General features: G+C 40.8%; 1 long non-coding RNA gene across 1 annotated transcript in view; it reads left to right on the forward strand.

Moving 5' to 3' along the window:
• The window catches only part of LOC117068498, a 35,216-nt gene extending 17,188 nt beyond the window's left edge, over positions 1-18,028 (forward strand). The window contains exon 3 of the long non-coding RNA XR_004431154.1: positions 17,574-18,028. This is a non-coding gene — a long non-coding RNA (uncharacterized LOC117068498). The remainder of the gene's footprint in view (positions 1-17,573) is intronic.
• The last annotated feature ends 369 nt before the right edge of the window (positions 18,029-18,397 follow it).

Genomic DNA, 18,397 nt, shown 5'->3' on the forward strand with positions numbered 1-18,397 from the left:
GAGAGAGTTAAGTTTAAAATGCAAGCATTTTTCAAGGGTGAAAAGCATGACTAATTCTTACCCATTCCAAAGTATTGAAATCAGGCTTTCCTATTTAACTAGGGGAAGGGATTAGGAGGGAGAAGTTACAAGGTATCTGAAGTCTTAAAGGGAAGAGAAGTATTCAGACTTTCAAAATCAGATTTCCTCCTACTTAAAAATACGTCAAGAGGGAACAAAGCTGGTATCAGTGGAGGGATCTATTTAAGTATGGCAATAGAACACAAGCCAGATTGCAGAGAGTGAAGAGTTATGACAAGAAAGCAGCTAGTGCTGACTCGTTGGAGGAGGACGGCATTGAAAGAAAAAAGAGAAAGGAGAAATGATTGCAGTGGAGATTGGGGCCAAAGGAAGGTATTTTTCAAGATGAGTATAGGAAGAAAAATTCAGGAATGCATAGCTTTTGGTCATATTCCCATAATTATTTCACCAAATTAAAGTCCATTTCTTTCTTCAAAGGGAGTTCAGCCCTGTAAAGCATTCTAAAAATGTTTTTTATAAATGTGAAGTTTTTATATAATAATGCAGTGCCCTAAAATATGAAAAGAGAAAACCAGTCTTGTAAGCCAATTGACAAAAAAAAATTTTTTTAAGTTAAACAGGTGTGACAGTCTTAGCAGTAGTCCTTACATTAAAATGTATATTAAAATCCCACATTATTGCAAATCCAGCCCTTGCCAAATGATTGTTGGCAAAGGCCGTGTCATAGCCCACAGGACAACTCTATACCATGGATCTTTGCAAATTTTGCAAAAGAAGCTCAGATGGATTCCTTCACAAGTGAAGCACAAATGTTCAGGGGATCATCTTTTTCCCTGCAACTGATATGTCATTTGCATTCCAGTTTATTTTATAGAGTGATAGGCTATCTTCCCTGTCCTCATTTCCTTCCTTCTTTATGTATTGTAGTAAGCGCTGCTGAGAGACGCTAAGCTACAGAAAAGCACTTCAGTACTTAGCATCTAAATGAGGACTGTGGCAGGGATAAGCTATACTCAGGCTCCTTTCCTTGGTCTCTAAGTGAGAGCTGCTAAGGAACAGCTCAAGCCACCATTCCCAGAAAGCCTGGGATCACGGGAACTTTTTCCGCAGTCATTATGGAGGCAGAGAATTCCGTTTTGTTTTCTGATCTTGTTGCCTTGGTCCCTGCAGTATAGACTTTAGAAAACATTTGTGTTCTCAGTTGCATCGATGGAAACAATATCAGTTTATATCAGTATCAAGAAGGTAGGTGTACATGGTAACTCTAAGAATTATCCTGTAAAACAACGAGGTGAACAGTTTAAGGTTGGAAAATTGACAGGCTTTGGCACTTTAGTGCCACTTTTACTGCTTAATGGAATTAAATCCAAATAGATGGTAAAATGTTCTCTCCTCAATCTGATCTAACCATCAATTTCTACTGCCTTTGCTAATCAACCACAGCTCCAATAGAAATAAACTCAAACATGTATTTGAATGACTTATTCCCTTTTGCCAATTTGTGTTCTTGATCTTCTCCCAAGGGCAATGGGAGAAATGTACAATGTTCCCCAAACTTCATTCTAATTACTGGCCTGGGTCTCTCAGACAGAGGACACATAATCCTTTTGCTATCCCTCTTTTTCCTATTTTGAACCATGGTGGTACTTGGAAGATTTAGACTAAGAGAATATGCAGTTAAAAATGCTACAGAAAGTATAGGCAAAACGTGATTGGTCAGAGATTGATAATGGTTGAAGCTGAGTTATTGGGGTTTGTTATACATGCTGTTCTCAACCTTTGTAAAAACATATTTTTCCCTTAATGTGAAAATGTTAAAACAAACCCAATTATTCTGAAAAGCAATAATCTATGGAATCTGGGCTCCACCAGATGCCTTGGATTAAGGTGAGGAAATACCAGACAAGATAATGTGGACAATCTATTGATTCACTACTTAGTGTCCTGGATATTGGTAAGGAATGGAACCTTCGAAGCGTGGTACGATAAACCTAGAGAACCTGACTACAGAAAAAGGACTGAGATTTAGAGCAGCAAAAGGCAATTGCCATTTTGAATGAAGGGGGAAATTCCTCCTAATGTAGGATGGTGTCAGTTTGGCCTGGAGAGTGTAAGAATTTCATCTATGGAGCTGCATAGAAAGACTGACCTATTGGCCCCCTTATAGGGACTTATTGGGACTACTAGAATATAGCCCCATAATGTGCTGGTACCATAGGATGCTGAAGTTGCGAAAACAACCTATTTTTTAAAAGCGAGTTTGGACTGGTCAGATGATGGTGAATTTAAATGATCCCCTTATGATCTGATTTTCTCTTGGCGTGGAGAAAACTCGAACCTAAGAAGCATACAGAGAAATGAAATGATCAATAACAGGGGCTTACAATAAAGATTGAGAAAAACAAACCATAAAAGTTTGGCTTATAATGAGACTGAAGCGTCTGTCCACAGTGGATGGTAGTTTGTGTTGAGAGGTCCTGGGAGTGCAGGTATATTTCAAGTGGGAGGCAGTGGGGAATGGTATTTATGTGACCCAAGCTCAGGGTTTCCCCCAGCTGTTAACCCAGCCCGATCTTTTACTGAGTAAAAAAAAAAAAAAATCCACTTTCTGAAAAATAAAGATTTATCCTAAGAAAAATTATATTGACCTTGTTCTCTAAAGCATATGAATTCTCCCCCACTTTTCTCATGAAAATAGACAAGCATCATTGGAGCCCAGAAAAAAAGGAATTTTTTTAATAGTCCCAAGAGATAATAGTATCACCCAACATAGAGCAGCATTAAACCAATTTTCCCAGCTGGGAAAAAGGAAAAAAAAAAAGGAATATATTTCCATGGAAGGAGGGGGTTTGGATTAAAACTCCTTTTCTTCTGGTCCTTTTTTAATGCCCCATTTGTCACTATGTAGTAGCACACAAAGGAGATCCTTCTTTGTGTCATATTGTCATCCACCAAAAACTAAAACTAAAACGAAGATGCATCTTAGAGCATCCTTCTTGTCACTCACACAAACTGGTCTCATAATAAGAGCTGTAATGAAGTGTCTTTTCCCAGGATCCTCACAGCCTTTGTTGTTATTAATAATTATAATAATAATAGGGATTGTCTTTCATGACAAGAGAAATAGAGATTCTGGAAGGAAACACATGGGGCTCAAGTTGTGGAGGCCTTCAATGATAAACCTGGGAATTAAACCTCTCTGGTTATGTCTCAGAGCCCTCAGGCCTTCCTATAGTGCAGCTGCTGATCTAGCCCACCTCAGAGCTACTCCACAAATCCCAGCTTTTTTTGTTAATGGATCAGGCACTTTTTTTTTTTTTTTTTTGAATGAACCAAGGATGCTATTAAGTGACTCTTTTATACTGGCATTTTTTTTTTTTTTTTTTTTCAGATTCCAGAGCAGTTCCTCACACCTTACTTTTTATTTCTCTAACTTTGGATATTCCCAGCCTCTTTGAGGATGAGAATCCTTCCCTATCGTGACAGTTTTAGTGGATTCGCACTTGATCATATATGGTTTTTTTTAATCTGTTAGTGGGAAAAACTCAACATGGCAAAATCTTATGACAGAACCTCAGTATGAATTCAGTAATTTTTAAATGAGTTTGTATTTTATTGTTCATAATATACGCCTAAAAGTAGTAGCACATAGTGTGGAGATCAGTAGTTTCAGCTTTATGCAATGCTTGGTGAGACTATGGATTCAAAGACCCTCCTCCAATAACTGATTCCTTTGCCAATCAGGAGTCCCACATGTCATCATCAGATGAGATTTCAAGAGCCATAGAAAGGTTACTCTAAAACATGCATGGAGAGGACCAAAAGATGATGTTTTTCAAAAGCTGCCTTAAAATCCAAAGATTTTAGATAAATTCTTGCCCTACTGCAGAAGAGAAATGGACCCTGTTTAAATTCCTGCTGCAGACCTTTGGAAAGAAGTAGAGGTGGTGACTTCTGTTGAAGAATGGGAGCAGAGCTATAGTTTACTTCTGTGTCCCGGGACATCCTTCTGATTTGGTGACTGAGTTAGGTGGGGAGAGAGTGAGAAATGAACAGAACTGGGTAAGACTCACTGTCATTATGACATATCATTTGGAGTAAAATGGGGCCAATCAGTTAAGGTAAAACACTTTCTAGGCCTGCTCATTCCAGATGAGTAAGTACATTGGAAGGAAAATCAAATTGGTTCATCTCTGGCCACCATTATAATCATCATCATCTGCTTGGTTTATCATGCATTCTCAGTCTCTTTCTTTGGAGCCATAAGGATTAAGACAAACAAATTCAAAGAAAAGAATTTTCTCAAGTTACTAAAAGACAGTTCTCCTTGAAAGTGTCCCAATTATAAAAAATTGTGGCAAATACTTTTCAAAGATATCATCTTGGACTGATTTACCTAGTAAAACTGCATATTATAGGTGAATGCCATCATTATTCTCTCCTTTTCAAGCCCAGGAATTTCTGTTGATGGACTCTTTTAGGCGGTAATTTCAAGCAGGCCTACAATTGAACAGCCAAGCAGAAATTGTGGTTCTCTATTTGTTAAATGCTTTTGAGGTCCTTACATAAAAGGTTGATAATGAAGTATTAAGAGAAACATTTCAAAGGCTATGATTGGTCAAATTTCTCTGCGTGGCATAAAGGGGAAGATGACCTTATGCAAAACCCTGATAGTTTCATTAGAAGCATAATCAAGATTTAATGTTAAATTTAAAAATCACTTTTCAAATCCCAACACAAACAGATTCTTGGTGAAGTACAAATGTTTAATTTAAATTGGGGCTTATAGGAAAAAGCAATTAAAATCTAATTGTATTATAAAGGAGATTTGTACATTTTCTCCTCAAAGTCAGGCAAGGCGAGAAGGGGTTCTTAAACCCTGTTTTTTTTTTTTTTTTTTAAATTAGAACTTTCTTTCACATCTCTTTTTCCTTTTTTCTTTTTGAATCCAGACACTTGAATTTGGACAGACAAGCAACCCAGCCACCTTTCAGTGTGGCTGTGTCAGTATCAGAATGAAATGAACATGACCCCCTCCAGCAGGGAAGGGAACACACAGTAAAGGTATTTTTTATAGAACAATTCTTCACACCGCCCTGGTGACTAGGGAAAGGAATCTCGTGTTTCTCTTTTGCTGATACTGAATCAGCTGAAGAATACCATGAACATCAGTAGAAGTGCTCTGAAATAGTCTCCTCTCCCTTTTGTCTTTTTGTTCTCATGAGGGGGAGAGAAGAGAGACTTTTTTGTTGAACGTTGAAATATTTAATTAAAACGCCAATTAAAAATGGACTAATTGGTGGTTCTGCTTATAATCAGAAATGTTGCAGATTATTGTATTAACTTGCAAATAGTTTTATGAAGTTGGCATACTTCCTATCAACACTCCCATAAAGACAGCTACACTCATTTACGATAAAAATGTTTTCGATTCTCAAAAGAAGCTTATCTCAGCAAAGAAATTTCTTTTCTTGCTTCCTCAACAGTTTATGTAGCAATTGGATTTATATCTTTGTTAAATAGATGGTCAAAATGAGAACTGATGAAGAGAGAGACTGAGCTCATATCTGAACTGGAGAGAAACTCCGAACACCCTAGCAACCTGCATTCTGTATGTTATTGTGTACTGGTGTATTCGCTTATGAACAGTTGCATGTATAGATAGTTTATGTGGTTTCCAAGAGCTAAATGAGAATGGAGATGATATTCTTTAGCAATTGTGTTTATAATTTACAAAGCACTTTCATATACATTATCTGATTTTCTGAACCATTTAGAAATTTTTGTAAATTGAACAAATTAAATAGATTTCTCAAGACCTTTAGATTTCTAAAATATCTGGTTTCAAACATGTTTGTTAACCCAATGCCCGCTTAGTGGTTCAAATAAAATTTTTTATGTCTAGGAAATGACAATTTGAGCAATTACTTAGAATATCCTGAAAAAAATAAAGTCAGAAAGTGCAAAGTAAGATCCCATTGAATTTTGTCTCCAGACTTTACTTCAAGATCGGATTCAACACACAGTAGAACTTGCTTTGAACTACCTTCCTCCTCTCTACAATGCTGACATCAGGATTTCGTGAAAAGGGCTGCTGTCCATTTTCCCTCAAATCACTTTGGGGGAATATTTGTGGAATAGCAATTTATAAAAATAGGAACCCCCCCCTTCCCATCATTTAGTCCTTTATTGGTAGGGGTCCTAAAGTTTCACTAAAATCAGCTATAAATTTAGGAAGAGCCCTACCCCACAGAACAGTTTTTTCTAGGAGAGATCTCAAGGCTTCCTACATTTCTGGAAATGAAATGAGCTTTACCCAACATATTACATACACTTACCTATTCCCAGCTCCAGGTAAGAGTCCAGGTTACTTACCAGCTGTGGCTGAGTTGGAGGACACAGGTGAAAAGAGAGATGTACACAGAAGGCTTTGAAAGAAACATAATCCTCTGGAGTAACAGCTAGAGAAAATTCCAAAAAACTGGGAGATGGGTAAGCAAGGTGGAGAAATATTCTCCTCAGTGGCAGTGGGATGGAATTCTCAAAGCCCAACTTCCTTGGTGTGTAAGCGATCCCAAACAGAGTTAAGGGGAGGTGAAATGGAGCTGCCAAACGTCCAAAGACGAGATTATCTACTTAATTAAAGTTTTTTTTCCTCTCTAAGTCCTTCAGCCAATCAGAACTCAAGTGCCAGAGAAAGATTGAGTCGATCAAAAGAACACTCCAGGATCCTCCCAGACAAATGCAGAAGAAGGGGACCAGGAGAAAGAGGACAAAGAAAGAAGCGGGGGGAAGAGACATAGCAAATCCCCTCCACATAATCACTGCGTGGAGTCTCTTTCCTCCCTCTTGCCTATCCCCTCCCATCACACCACAACCTTTCCCCACCTATGCACACTTACACACAGACACGCACACATACACACACAACACACACACACAGAGCCCGGTCCCCAGAAGGGATCCAGAAGGGACTGTGCTTTACTGGTTGTCCTTAGTAGCACTTTGAGACTGAGTTTGCATTCAGGATAGCTTTTTTTTTTTTCCCCAGAAAAAGATACACGAGGTGCAGGTGAACCTCCGCCCTCTGATTTGAGAATGTGGGGATGCAGGCCTACCATCAAGTGTATTTTCTCTCTAAGTTAGAAAGGCTAGAAACTTCAGGAAGCCTGATGGTTGTTTCTTCCTTTCAACTTTTTCATCACACAATTACTTACCGAATACCTATTTTATTCTCAACACCACCCTAGGCATTGTGGAAATTTTTAAAAATCAAGACATAATTTCTGCCCTAACGACATTTACAGCCTAGTAAAGTGACAATAAAATAATGCAGTTTAATAAAGTATTGAATAGCTACAAACTGCCTATAATAGTGTAGGCTTATTTAGGGGAGGTTTTCTGAAGAAGGTAGAATTTGAGTTTCGAAGAAGGGAAGAGATTTCAATAGGCACACAAACGTGACCTCAAAATCCCTACTTTCTTAAACTCGGGTGGTGGAGCCAGGAGGGGACCCAAGCCCTTGCTCACACTTCTCTGGGACTCTGCTCCTTCTGTTCTCTAGATAGGAGGGTGGCCCACAGCGCTGGGGATCCTCAAAAGGCTACAGACTGATATCTATGTGGCCATATAGCCCCATCTTTTAAAAAAAATGTCAATTGACTTTTGTGGGTACATAATAGGTATATATATATTTTTGGAGTACATGTTCATGAGATATTTTGATTCAGGCAGACAATGAATGCATGATAATCACATCAGGGTAAAATGGGTATCCATCACCTCAAGCATTAATCCTTTGTGTTACAAACAATCTAATTATACTCTTAGTTACCATGTACAATGAAATTATTATTGACAATAGTCACCCTGTTGTGCTATTGAATACTAGGTCTTCTTCATTCTTTCTAACTATTTTCACACCTTCTATTTTAGCATCCACATCACCTTTCTTAAGGTCTCCCTGAGATAATGGTCTTTATTCTCTTCTTTTATTCTCGTTCCTTTTGTTCCAAAACCCTCTCTGGCTAGACTGAACCAGAAAATAGAGAATTAATACACAAATTCACTTTCTCTATTACCCAGGCCAGATGATTTAGGGGATCTTCACCTCAGTATCTTTACTGTGTAATTTTGTTGCCCACATGGAATCTTCTAGACCAAGTCTTTATTTGGGACTCCAAACCTTATTGTGAGATGAGCTTGGTCAGTTGTAGCTCCTACACAAACAACTTTAGGTCCTTCTCTCTTCTTTCAGAAAGGGAGCAGCAGAGTCTCTTTCAGGCCAAGAGTCAGGTCCTAGGAAGATAAGGAGCAATGACTCCTGGATTTCAGCCTTGACTTCTTCCCTGACCACAGTTTTTGCCATTTACTTGACTAGAGAACTCCTAGGGGATGCAAAAATTCATTGGGAGGTAGAGCAGATTTGGGCAGTTTTTGTGTGAAAAGGGAGAGCTAATTTAAAACGAGTTCATTGAGACACTGTCCCATCCCCTCAGAATTTCTTCCACAAAGGAAAAAGTTAAGACTTTTATTGTTTGTGTATTTATTTATTTATTTATTTATTCATTTATTTTTAGAGACAGGGTCTCACTATGCTGTCCAGGCTGGTCTCATACTCTTGGCTTGGCGAGATCATCCTGCCTTGGTTTTCCAATGTGTTGGGATTACAGGCATGAGCCACCATGCTTGGCCTGCTTTTATTGTTTTGCACAAAATCAATACATTCTTTTTTTTTTAAATCAATACATTCTTATAATAAAAACTTAAACATGACAGAGATAAAGAGTGCAAATCCCCTTTGATGATCTGCCTTCTCCCCTCTAGGATAACAGCAGTTAAGTTTTAGATGGTCTTTCAAGAGGTTTTATATGCATATGTAAATGTGTATATAAACGTTTTCCACAAAAATGAGATTACATAAATTATATTTTGCAAATTGCTTTTCTCATTTAGTAATACACAGCTTTCTACGTTAGGATCTAAAGATCTCTTGGCCGGGCGCAGTGGCTCACGCCTGTAATCCCAGCACTTTGGGAGACCAAGGCAGGCGATGACAAGGTCAGGAGTTCCAGACCAGCCTGACCAACATGGTGAAACCTTGTATCTACTAAAAATACAAAAATTATCTGGACATGGTGGCGTGCACCTGTAGTCCCAGCTATTCAGGAGGCTGAGGCAGGAGAATCACTTGAACCTGGGAGGCAGAGGTTGCAGTGAGCCAAGATCGTATCACTGCACTCTAGCCTGGGCAACAGAGCGAGACTTGGTCTCAAAAAAAAATCTCTCTTACTCTCAATTTTTTAAAGATCAGGATAGTATGAATTGTCAGGTGTACAAGTAATCTTATTTTGCTCAATATTTGGGCAGCTTTCTGTTTAATAAAGGAACTGACAGTTTTTATTTCTTTTTTTTTTTCATTCTTCCAGTGTTTAAAAGGCAACTTTTTCAACACCTGTGAAAAGAAGGGAACAAAAAAAGGCAACGTTTTAATTTATTTCAATTTGGATTTAAGTATTGCTATTTTAATCACCTTGATGCAGGAGAATAGAGTCTTTATCTCAATGGTTGAGGTACAATGAATTATAAATAAATTTATGAGTTCCACCAGGTTTTGTTTTCAACTTTATAACCCTTTCATTATTTTCAGATCCTAAGTCTGGAATTTTCTCTTGGTGCCCTCAAATCAGGGGCCCCATGTAAAAATGAACTACATTTGCATTTTTCCTCTAAAATGTAACTATATTACATTATTTGATTTACTATTATAAATAATTAAAGATCAGATATTCTTAGATCTCTTGGGATTTTTCTTTTTTTCTTTTTTGAGAGAGTCTTGCTTTGTCACCCAGGCTGGAGTGCAGTGGCGCCATCTCAGCTCGCTGCAACCTCCTGGGTTCAAGCAATTCTCCCTGCATCAGCCTCCCAAGTAGCTGGGATTATAGGCGCCCACCACCACGCCCAGCTAATTTTTGTAGTTTTAGTAGAGATGGGGTTTCACCACGTTGGCTAGGTTGGTCTTGAACTCCTGACCTCAGGTAATCCGCCTACCTCAGCCTCCTAAAGTGCTGGGATTACAGGCAAGAGCCACCGTGACCAGCCTCTCCTGAGATTTTATTTTATTTTATTTTTTTGAGATGGAGTCTAGCTCTGTCCCCCAGACTGGAGTGCAGTGGCGCGATCTCGGCTCACTGCAGTCTCCGCCTCTCTCCTGGGATTTTATACCAGAAACTAGTATAGTTTCTGGTATAAAAAAAACTGAAGCATTTTACAACTAAATTTCTTTCTTTCTTTTTTTTTTTTTTTTTTTGAGACGGAGTCTCCCTGTTGTCACCTGAGCTGGAGTGCAGTGGCATCTCAGCTCACTGCAACTTCTGCCTCTTGGGTTCCAGTGATTCTTCTGCCTCAGCCTCCCAAGTAGCTGAGATTACAGGCACTTGCCACCACACCCAGCTAATTTTTGTATGTTTAGTAGAGATGGGGTTTCACCATGTTGGCCAGGCTGGTCTCGAACTCCTGACCTCAGGTGATCCACCCGCCTCACCCTCCCAAAGCTCTGGGATTACAGGCGTGAGCCACTGCACCTGGCCTTACAACCAAATTTCTTAATATTCATCTATCCTAGTTCATCTTCCAAAGGTGTTTGCTTAGTGTTATTCTTTCAGACATAAAAATGTGAAAATTAAGGCAGAGGGCAGAAAAGCAATATACTGAGTACCCTTAGTGATAGTACTGTTTTAAGTTATTATTATTTATGCCCTGACACTTAATTCTCTATTTAAAACTTTGATAGTGGCACATTTGCTTTGTTGTGCTTTTCCCTAAGAAAACATGGATGCATGAATGTGTCTATTGGCAAAAATGTAATAGCCTATGATGTATCAGGCCCTGTGTAAGACTCTGAATCATAGTAATAGAGGAGGCTGCCACCACATTGATAGTTTCCTGGAAGAACAGACTAGTAAACATTCAAAATTGCCAAGGGAGAGATATGCATGGTGTGCCTTGGGAGCATGGAGGCGGTGTACCCAAAGGAACAGGGGGAGAGGCAGAGAGACTTCCTAGAAGATGCAGAGACTTGGTTAAGTCTAAAAAAAAATGAAATAAGGTTCATCAGTAGTGAAAAAAAGGAAGGGAGTTTCATATAGAGGGAATAACAAAAGGTATTACAAAGTGTGAGGCAACAGGGTATATTGGAGAACTATTATTAGCCCATTGTGGCTGGAGCATGTGGAACATGGAGGGAGAAGAAAGACAGGTCGGGCATAATGGCTCACGCCTGTAATCCCAGCACTTTAGGAGGCCGAGACAGTTGGCTCACCTGAAGTCAGAAGTTCGAGACCAGCCTGACCAACATGGTGAAACCCTGTCTCTACTAAAAGTACAAAAATTAGCCAGGTATGGTGGCAGGTGCCTGTAATCGCAGCTAATCAGGAGACTGAGGCAGGAGAATCGCTTGAACCTGGGAGGCGGAGGTTGCAGTGAGCCGAGATCGTGCTATTGCACTCCAGCCTGGGGGACAGAGCAAGTCTCCCCATAAAAAAAAAGAAGGAGGAGGAGAAGGAGAAGGAGAAGATTTGCTTGACGCTTCATACTAAGTATTCAAGATTCATTTGCTAATATTTAATCTATTATTCTCTAGAGTATTTTTTAAATGGGTTATTAAAGTTGATTTGAGGACAATTAACATTTAGGTAAATGTGTCATTTTAAATTTAACTGGGCATTAAAAAAACCTTTCTATAAACAAAATAGACTAATGGAAATAGGAATATCTTTAATATGTGTGTTAAAAGTAAATATTTTTGGGCGGGGCACGGTGGCTCACGCCGGCAATCTCAGCACTTTGGGAGGCCGAGGCGGGTGGATTACCAACATAGTGAAACCTCGTCTTTAGTAAAAATACGAAAATTAGTTGGGCATGGTGGCAGGCGCCTGTAATCCCAGCTACTCAGGAGGCTGAGGCAGGAGAATTGCGTGAACCCAGGCGGCAGAGCTTGCAGTGAGCCGAGATCGCGCCATTGCACTGCAGCCTGGGTGATAGAGTGAGAGACTCTGTCTCAAAAAAACAAAACAAAACGGCCGGGCGCGGTGGCTCACGCCTGTAATCTCTGCACTTTGGGAGGCCGAGACGGGTGGATCACGAAGTCAGGAGATCGAGACCTTCCTGGCTAACACGGTGAAACCCCGTCTCTACTAAAAATACAAAAAACTAGCCGGGCGTAGTGGCGGGCGCCTGTAGTCCCAGCTACTCGAGAGGCTGAGGCAGGAGAATGGCGAGAACCCGGGAGGCGGAGCTTGCAGTGAGCCGAGATCGCGCCACCGCACTCCAGCCTGGGCGACAGAGCAAGACTCCGTCTCAAAAATAAAAAAAGAAACAACAGCAACAACAAAAAAAGGTAAATATTTGTAATATATAAAGAGCTATAACAAACCATTAGAATGAAAAATGTCCAGTTTTAAAATGGCAAATTCATATGGATAGGCTCTTTAAAAGCCAGAAATAAAAAATACCCGAGAAGCAGATGAAAATATTTACCTTGGCCAGGAGTGGTGGCTGACGCCTGTAATCCCAGCCCTTTGGGAGGCCGAGGTGGGAGGATCACATGAGATCGGGAGTTTGAGGCCAGCCTGGCCAACATGGAAAAACCCTGTTTCTACTAAAAATACAAAAAATTAGCTGGGCGTGGTGGTGGCTGCCTGTAATCCCAGCTACTCGGGAAACTGAGGCAGGAGAATCACTTGAACCCCAGAGGGTGGAAGTTGCAGTGAGACAAAATTGTGCCACTGCACTCCAGCCTAGGTGACAGAGTGAGGCATTGTCTCTAAAAAAAGAAAAAGAAAATATTTACCTTTACTGATTATAAAAGGAGGATTAAAATAACGAGACATCACCTAACTCATCAAATTGGCAAAGATTTTAAAAAATAAGATCCAATATTGTTTTGTCAAATGGCCATTTTATATACTGCTAGGAGGAGTGTGAATTAATCCAATGCTTTTGAGATGAATTTGATAACATGAATTTAAAACTTTAATCATATTAATACACTTTGGCCCAATAATTCCACCTTTAGGAATTTATTTTAAGGAAGTAATCATATGATGTTTATAAAGATTGTACACAAAGTTATTTACTGAATTATTACAACTAATAGCAGAGTGCTTTTGGAGTGTCTGCCCAGCTCATAATCACGTTTATGGGCTATCTTACCTCCAGTGGGGGGCCTCTGGCAGTGATTTTGTACCACATGACCTCAGCCCTGACCACAAATGATGTAACTAAGTGGGTAACTAAGTGGGTACACTCCCCAGCTGAGCAAATCAGGTTTCCTTCCCTGGAAATTTGGACGAGAGAGAGAATGACAGAGAGGAAAATAGTATCTCTGTTAAGTTGGGCTTCTCACTGTTTCCTGAATATTCCACTTTTTTTTTTTTCAAAAGAAGAATAGTGAGAGCAGAAAGGAGAAGCATGAGATAGCAAAATGCGCTCTAAAATAGATGACAAGGAGAAAAAGATTTAGAGAATCTAGAAGCCCTAGAGTAGTAGATAGAAGCCAAGTGTGTCTTTGCACAACCAAAAAGGACTGCATCAACTTCAGTAAGTAACACCTGGCTGAGACAGTTTAATGTTGAATAACATAACTTGTGGCAACGATCCCCTTTCATGGTAACTGACCTCTACTCAGAAGTATCTTTTGTTGTAAGGAAAGTCTAGGCAGGGGCCGGGCGTGGTGGCTCACATCTGTAATCTCAGCACTTTGGGAGGCCGTGGTGGGTGGATCACCTGAGATCAGGAGTTTGAGGCCGGGCGCGGTGGCTCAAGCCTGTAATCCCAGCACTTTGGGAGGCCGAGACGGGGGGATCACGAGGTCAGGAGATCAAGACCATCCTGGCTAACACAGTGAAACCCTGTCTCTACAAAAAAATACAAAAAACTAGCCGGGCGAGGTGGCGGGCGCCTGTTAGTCCCAGCTACTCGGGAGGCTGAGGCAGGAGAATGGTGTAAACCCGGAAGGCCCAGCTTGCAGTGAGCTGGGATCGCGCCACTGCACTCCAGCCCAGGCAACAGAGCGAGACTCCGTCTCAAAAAAACAAAAACAAAAACAAAAAAAAGAGTTTGAGACCAGCCTGGCCAACAAGGTGAAACCCCATCTCTACTAAAAAAACACAAAAATTAGCCAGGTGTGGTGGCTCACTCCTATAACTCCTGTCATCCTAGCTACTTGGGAAGCTGAGGCATGACAATTGCTTGAGCCCAAAAGGCAGAGGTTGCAGTGAGTCAAGATTGTGCCACTGCACTCCAGCCTGGGTGATACAGTGAGACTCTGCCTCAAAAAAGTAAATAAATAAAAATAAAGTCTAGGCAGGAAGTAATCAGTGACTGAGAGGTCCTGGTTAACCCATTCCTTTTTACTTTGCTATTCCATTTCCACTGGCTTTTCAAGGATGCCAAGATTGGAAGAAATACACTATGCCTGAGAAAAAACAACTTGATATAGAAAACTAATGCGGAAGATGTACTCATTTCCTAGGGCTGCCGCTGTATTATGAAGCATTGCAAAATGGGAAGCTTAAAACAACCAAAATGTATTCTCTCAGAGTTTAGAGAGCAGAAGTTCAAAATTAAGATGTCAGCAGGATTGGTTCATCTTTGGGGGCTCAGAGAAAGAATCTGTTCCAAGACTTTCTCTTAGCATCTGGTGTTGCTGGTGATTCACAGCATTTCTTGGCTTGTGGACACATCACTGTACTCTCAGCCTCTGTCATCACACGGTGTTCTCTCCTTCTTTCTCTCCTCCTCCTCCTCCTTTGTGGTCGTCTTCTTCTTTCCTCTCCTTCTTCTTCCTTTCTTCTTCCTTATTCCATCTTCTTCTTCCTCCTCATTGTTAAAATTTTTATTTATTTATTTTTAGAGAGAGGGTCTCGCTTGTCCCCTAGGCTGGAGTGCAGTGGTGCAGTCATAGCTCACTGCAGCCCTAAACTCCTAGGAAAAAGTGATCCTCCTGCCACAGCCTCCTGAGTAGCTGGGACTACAGGTGCATGCCACCACACCTGGCTAATTCTTATATTTTTTTACAGACAAGCTCTCACTATGTTGCCCAGGGTGGTCTCAAACTCCTGGCCTCAAGCGATCGTCCCATCTTGGCCCCCCAAAGTATTGGGATTACAGGTGTGAGCCACTGCCCTGGCCTCTTTTCTTCTTAGAAGGACACCATTTGTGTTGGATTAAGAGCCCACACTACTCCAGCATGACCTCATGTTTTTTTTTTGTTTTTTTTTTATTTTTATTTTATTTTATTTATTTATTTATTTATTTTTGAGACAGAGTCTCGCTGTGTTGCCCAGGCTGGAGTGCAATGGCCGGATCTCAGCTCACTGCAAGCTCCGTCTCCCAGGTTTACACCATTCTCCTGCCTCAGCCTCCTAAGTAGCTGGGACTACAGGCGCCCACCACCTCACCTGGCTAGTTTTTTGTATTTTTTTAGTAGAGATGGGGTTTCACCGTGTTAGCCAGGATGGTCTCGATCTTCTGACCTCGTGATCCGCCCGTCTCGGCCTCCCAAAGTGCTGGGATTACAGGCTTGAGCCACTGCGCCCAGCTTGACCTCATGTTAAATTGACTAGTTACATCTGCCACAACTCTATTTCCAAATAAAGTCACATGCTGAGGTACTAGAGCTTAGGGCTTCAGTATATCTTTTGGGAGGACATAACTCAACCATAACATATACGACATATACCTTTAAACATTTCACTCTAAAAACTCCAGCAGGCCGGGCATAGTGGCTCACGCCTGTAATCCCAGCACTGGGAGGCCAAGGCGGGTGGAAAACTTGAGTTCAGGAGTTTGAGACCAGCCTAATCAATAGGGCAAAACTCTGTGTCTACCAAAAATACAAAAGTTAGTCTGGCATGGTGACTCATGCCTGTAGTCCCAGCTACTTGGGAGGCTGAGGTGGGAGGTTCTCTGGAGCCTGGGAAGTCAAGGCTGCAGTGAGCCAAGATTACACCACTGTACTCCAGCCTGGGAGACAGGGTGAGACCCTATCTCAAAACAACAACAACAACAACAACAACCAAAATACCCCCCAAAATCCTGCAGCAAACCTTGTACTCACATTCAGATGTTGTATAATCTCAGATTTTATCACTTTGGAACCTTTTATCTGGGTGGTCAAATCGCACACAACAGATGATGGAAAGTTCTGTGATGCCAGAGCCTGCATTCTATGTATTGAACCCTTTCTTATTGAGCCATTTGAGTTATTTTGAGGGGAACTCATCAATTATTTACTGGAGGGGCAGGTGCTTGACTGATGAAGGGAGAGTGACATTGATGGGCCGGCTGTTCTATGTACAGACTTTTAATCAATAACCCCCACATCTCATTTGCTCCCTCTATTGTATCTGGGGCCTCCAGCTAAAAGCTCCTCCTGGATCCTGTGGACTACCCAGTGCCCTTGGCTGCCACCCCCTCCACACAAACCCTAGGCAGTAGCTGCTTCTTCCTGGCTTCATTACCCTTTCTTTATCTCTAACTTCAAAAAGTTGGTTGAAATCTTCATTTGCTGATGGGCCCCTTCATTTTTTTGACCACTGTAAGTTTTATTTATTTATATGTTATTTGTCATCATTATAATAGGGTGGGGTTCCAGTAGTGAGAGGGAAAACTGTATGTGTTCACTTGGCCACCTAAAACTAGTGAATATATATACTTAAAATGTTAATACATATTACCAAATTGCCTTTCCTTTTCAATATTTATATTTCTGTATTCTTTTTCTTCTTTTGTTGCATTGACTAAACTTGAATATAATATTGGTGATAGTAATGGGCCTCCTGATCTTATACTATTTTGGTGGAAATGCTTCTAATATTTCATCATTAAATATGATATTTTAGAGGCCATTATCCTTATTGAAATGACTCTGAAGCAGAAAGCAGAAAACAGCATGTTTTCACTTATTAGTGAGAGCCAACAGTGAGTGCACATAGACACACAGAGTGAAATAATAGACACTGAAGACTCCAAAAGGTGGGAGGGTGATGAGCCTGGTCCTGAAATTGTACTTTCCAATTGTTGCTAGCACAATTTATTCTTTAATATTCACTTTGTATTCAGAAACATTACTCACTTTAATTCTAACATTTTGTGGGATATTCTTTTGCATTTTTTATATTGACATATGGGATCTGAAAATAGTGACTGTCTCTTCCTTTTATTTGTTGTTCAATTTTACTGTGTCAACTAAAACCTCTAGTTCAATAGAATAGAAATGATGATAGTGGCAACTTTTGTCTTGTTTATGAAATGGAATAATTTTAGCGTTTCACCATGAAAGAAGATATACGACATGAAATTGTGATAGCCAGTCTCTATATGGCTCCAAATGATCTTTGTCTAATGATATTCACATCCCATATCTGAAGAGGGCTGACCTGTGTAATAGGATATTGCAGAAATGGTCGTGTGTGACTTCTCAGGCTAGGTTATAAAAGATATTGTTTCCATCTTGCTCTCTCTTGGTTTGCCTGCTCTGGGGAAGCCAGCTGCTGTGTGGAGGACACTCAAGCAGCTCTACAGAAGGGTCACCGCAGCAAGGAGTCCTCCTGCTGGCAACCAACATCAATTTGCCAGCTCTGAGTCAGTCACCTTGAAAGAGGATCCTCCAGCCCCAGTCAAACCTTCAGATGACTGCAGTATTGGCCAATGTTCTGGACTGCAACATCATGGGAAATACTAAACTGGAAGCATTCAGCTAAGCTGCCCGAATTTCTCACCCATAGAAACTGTGTGAGATCATAAATGTGTTTAAGTGTGTTAAGCTATCAAATTTTGGGGTCATTTGTTATGCCTCAATGGATAACTAATACAAAGAGCTTTGTAGAGGTTTTATCAGGTTGAGGAAGTTCACATCTATGTCTAGTTTTATAAAAGATTTTTAAAATAATGAATTCACTTTGGGAAGTCAAGGTGGGAGGATCACTTGAAGCCAGGAATTTGAGACCAGCCCCTCTCTTTAGAGTAAGACCCTCTCTTTAGAAAAAGCTGCCGGGCGCGGTGGCTCAAGCCTGTAATCCCAGCACTTTGGGAGGCCGAGACGGGCGGATCACGAGGTCAGGAGATCGAGACCATCCTGGCTAAGAGTGAAACCCCGTCTCTACTAAAAAATACAAAAAAACGAGCCGGGCGAGGTGGCGGGCGCCTGTAGTCCCAGCTACTCGGGAGGCTGAGCCAGGAGAATGGCGTAAACCCGGGAGGCGGAGCTTGCAGTGAGCTGAGATCCGGCCACTGCACTCCAGCCCGGGCGACAGAGCGAGACTCTGTCTCAAAAAAAAAAAAAAAAAAAAAAAAGAAAAAGCTAAAATTGGCC

The sequence above is a fragment of the Trachypithecus francoisi genome, unplaced genomic scaffold (genome assembly GCF_009764315.1).
Source record: "Trachypithecus francoisi isolate TF-2019V2 unplaced genomic scaffold, Tfra_2.0 Contig01579, whole genome shotgun sequence".
Lineage (NCBI taxonomy): Eukaryota > Metazoa > Chordata > Mammalia > Primates > Cercopithecidae > Trachypithecus > Trachypithecus francoisi.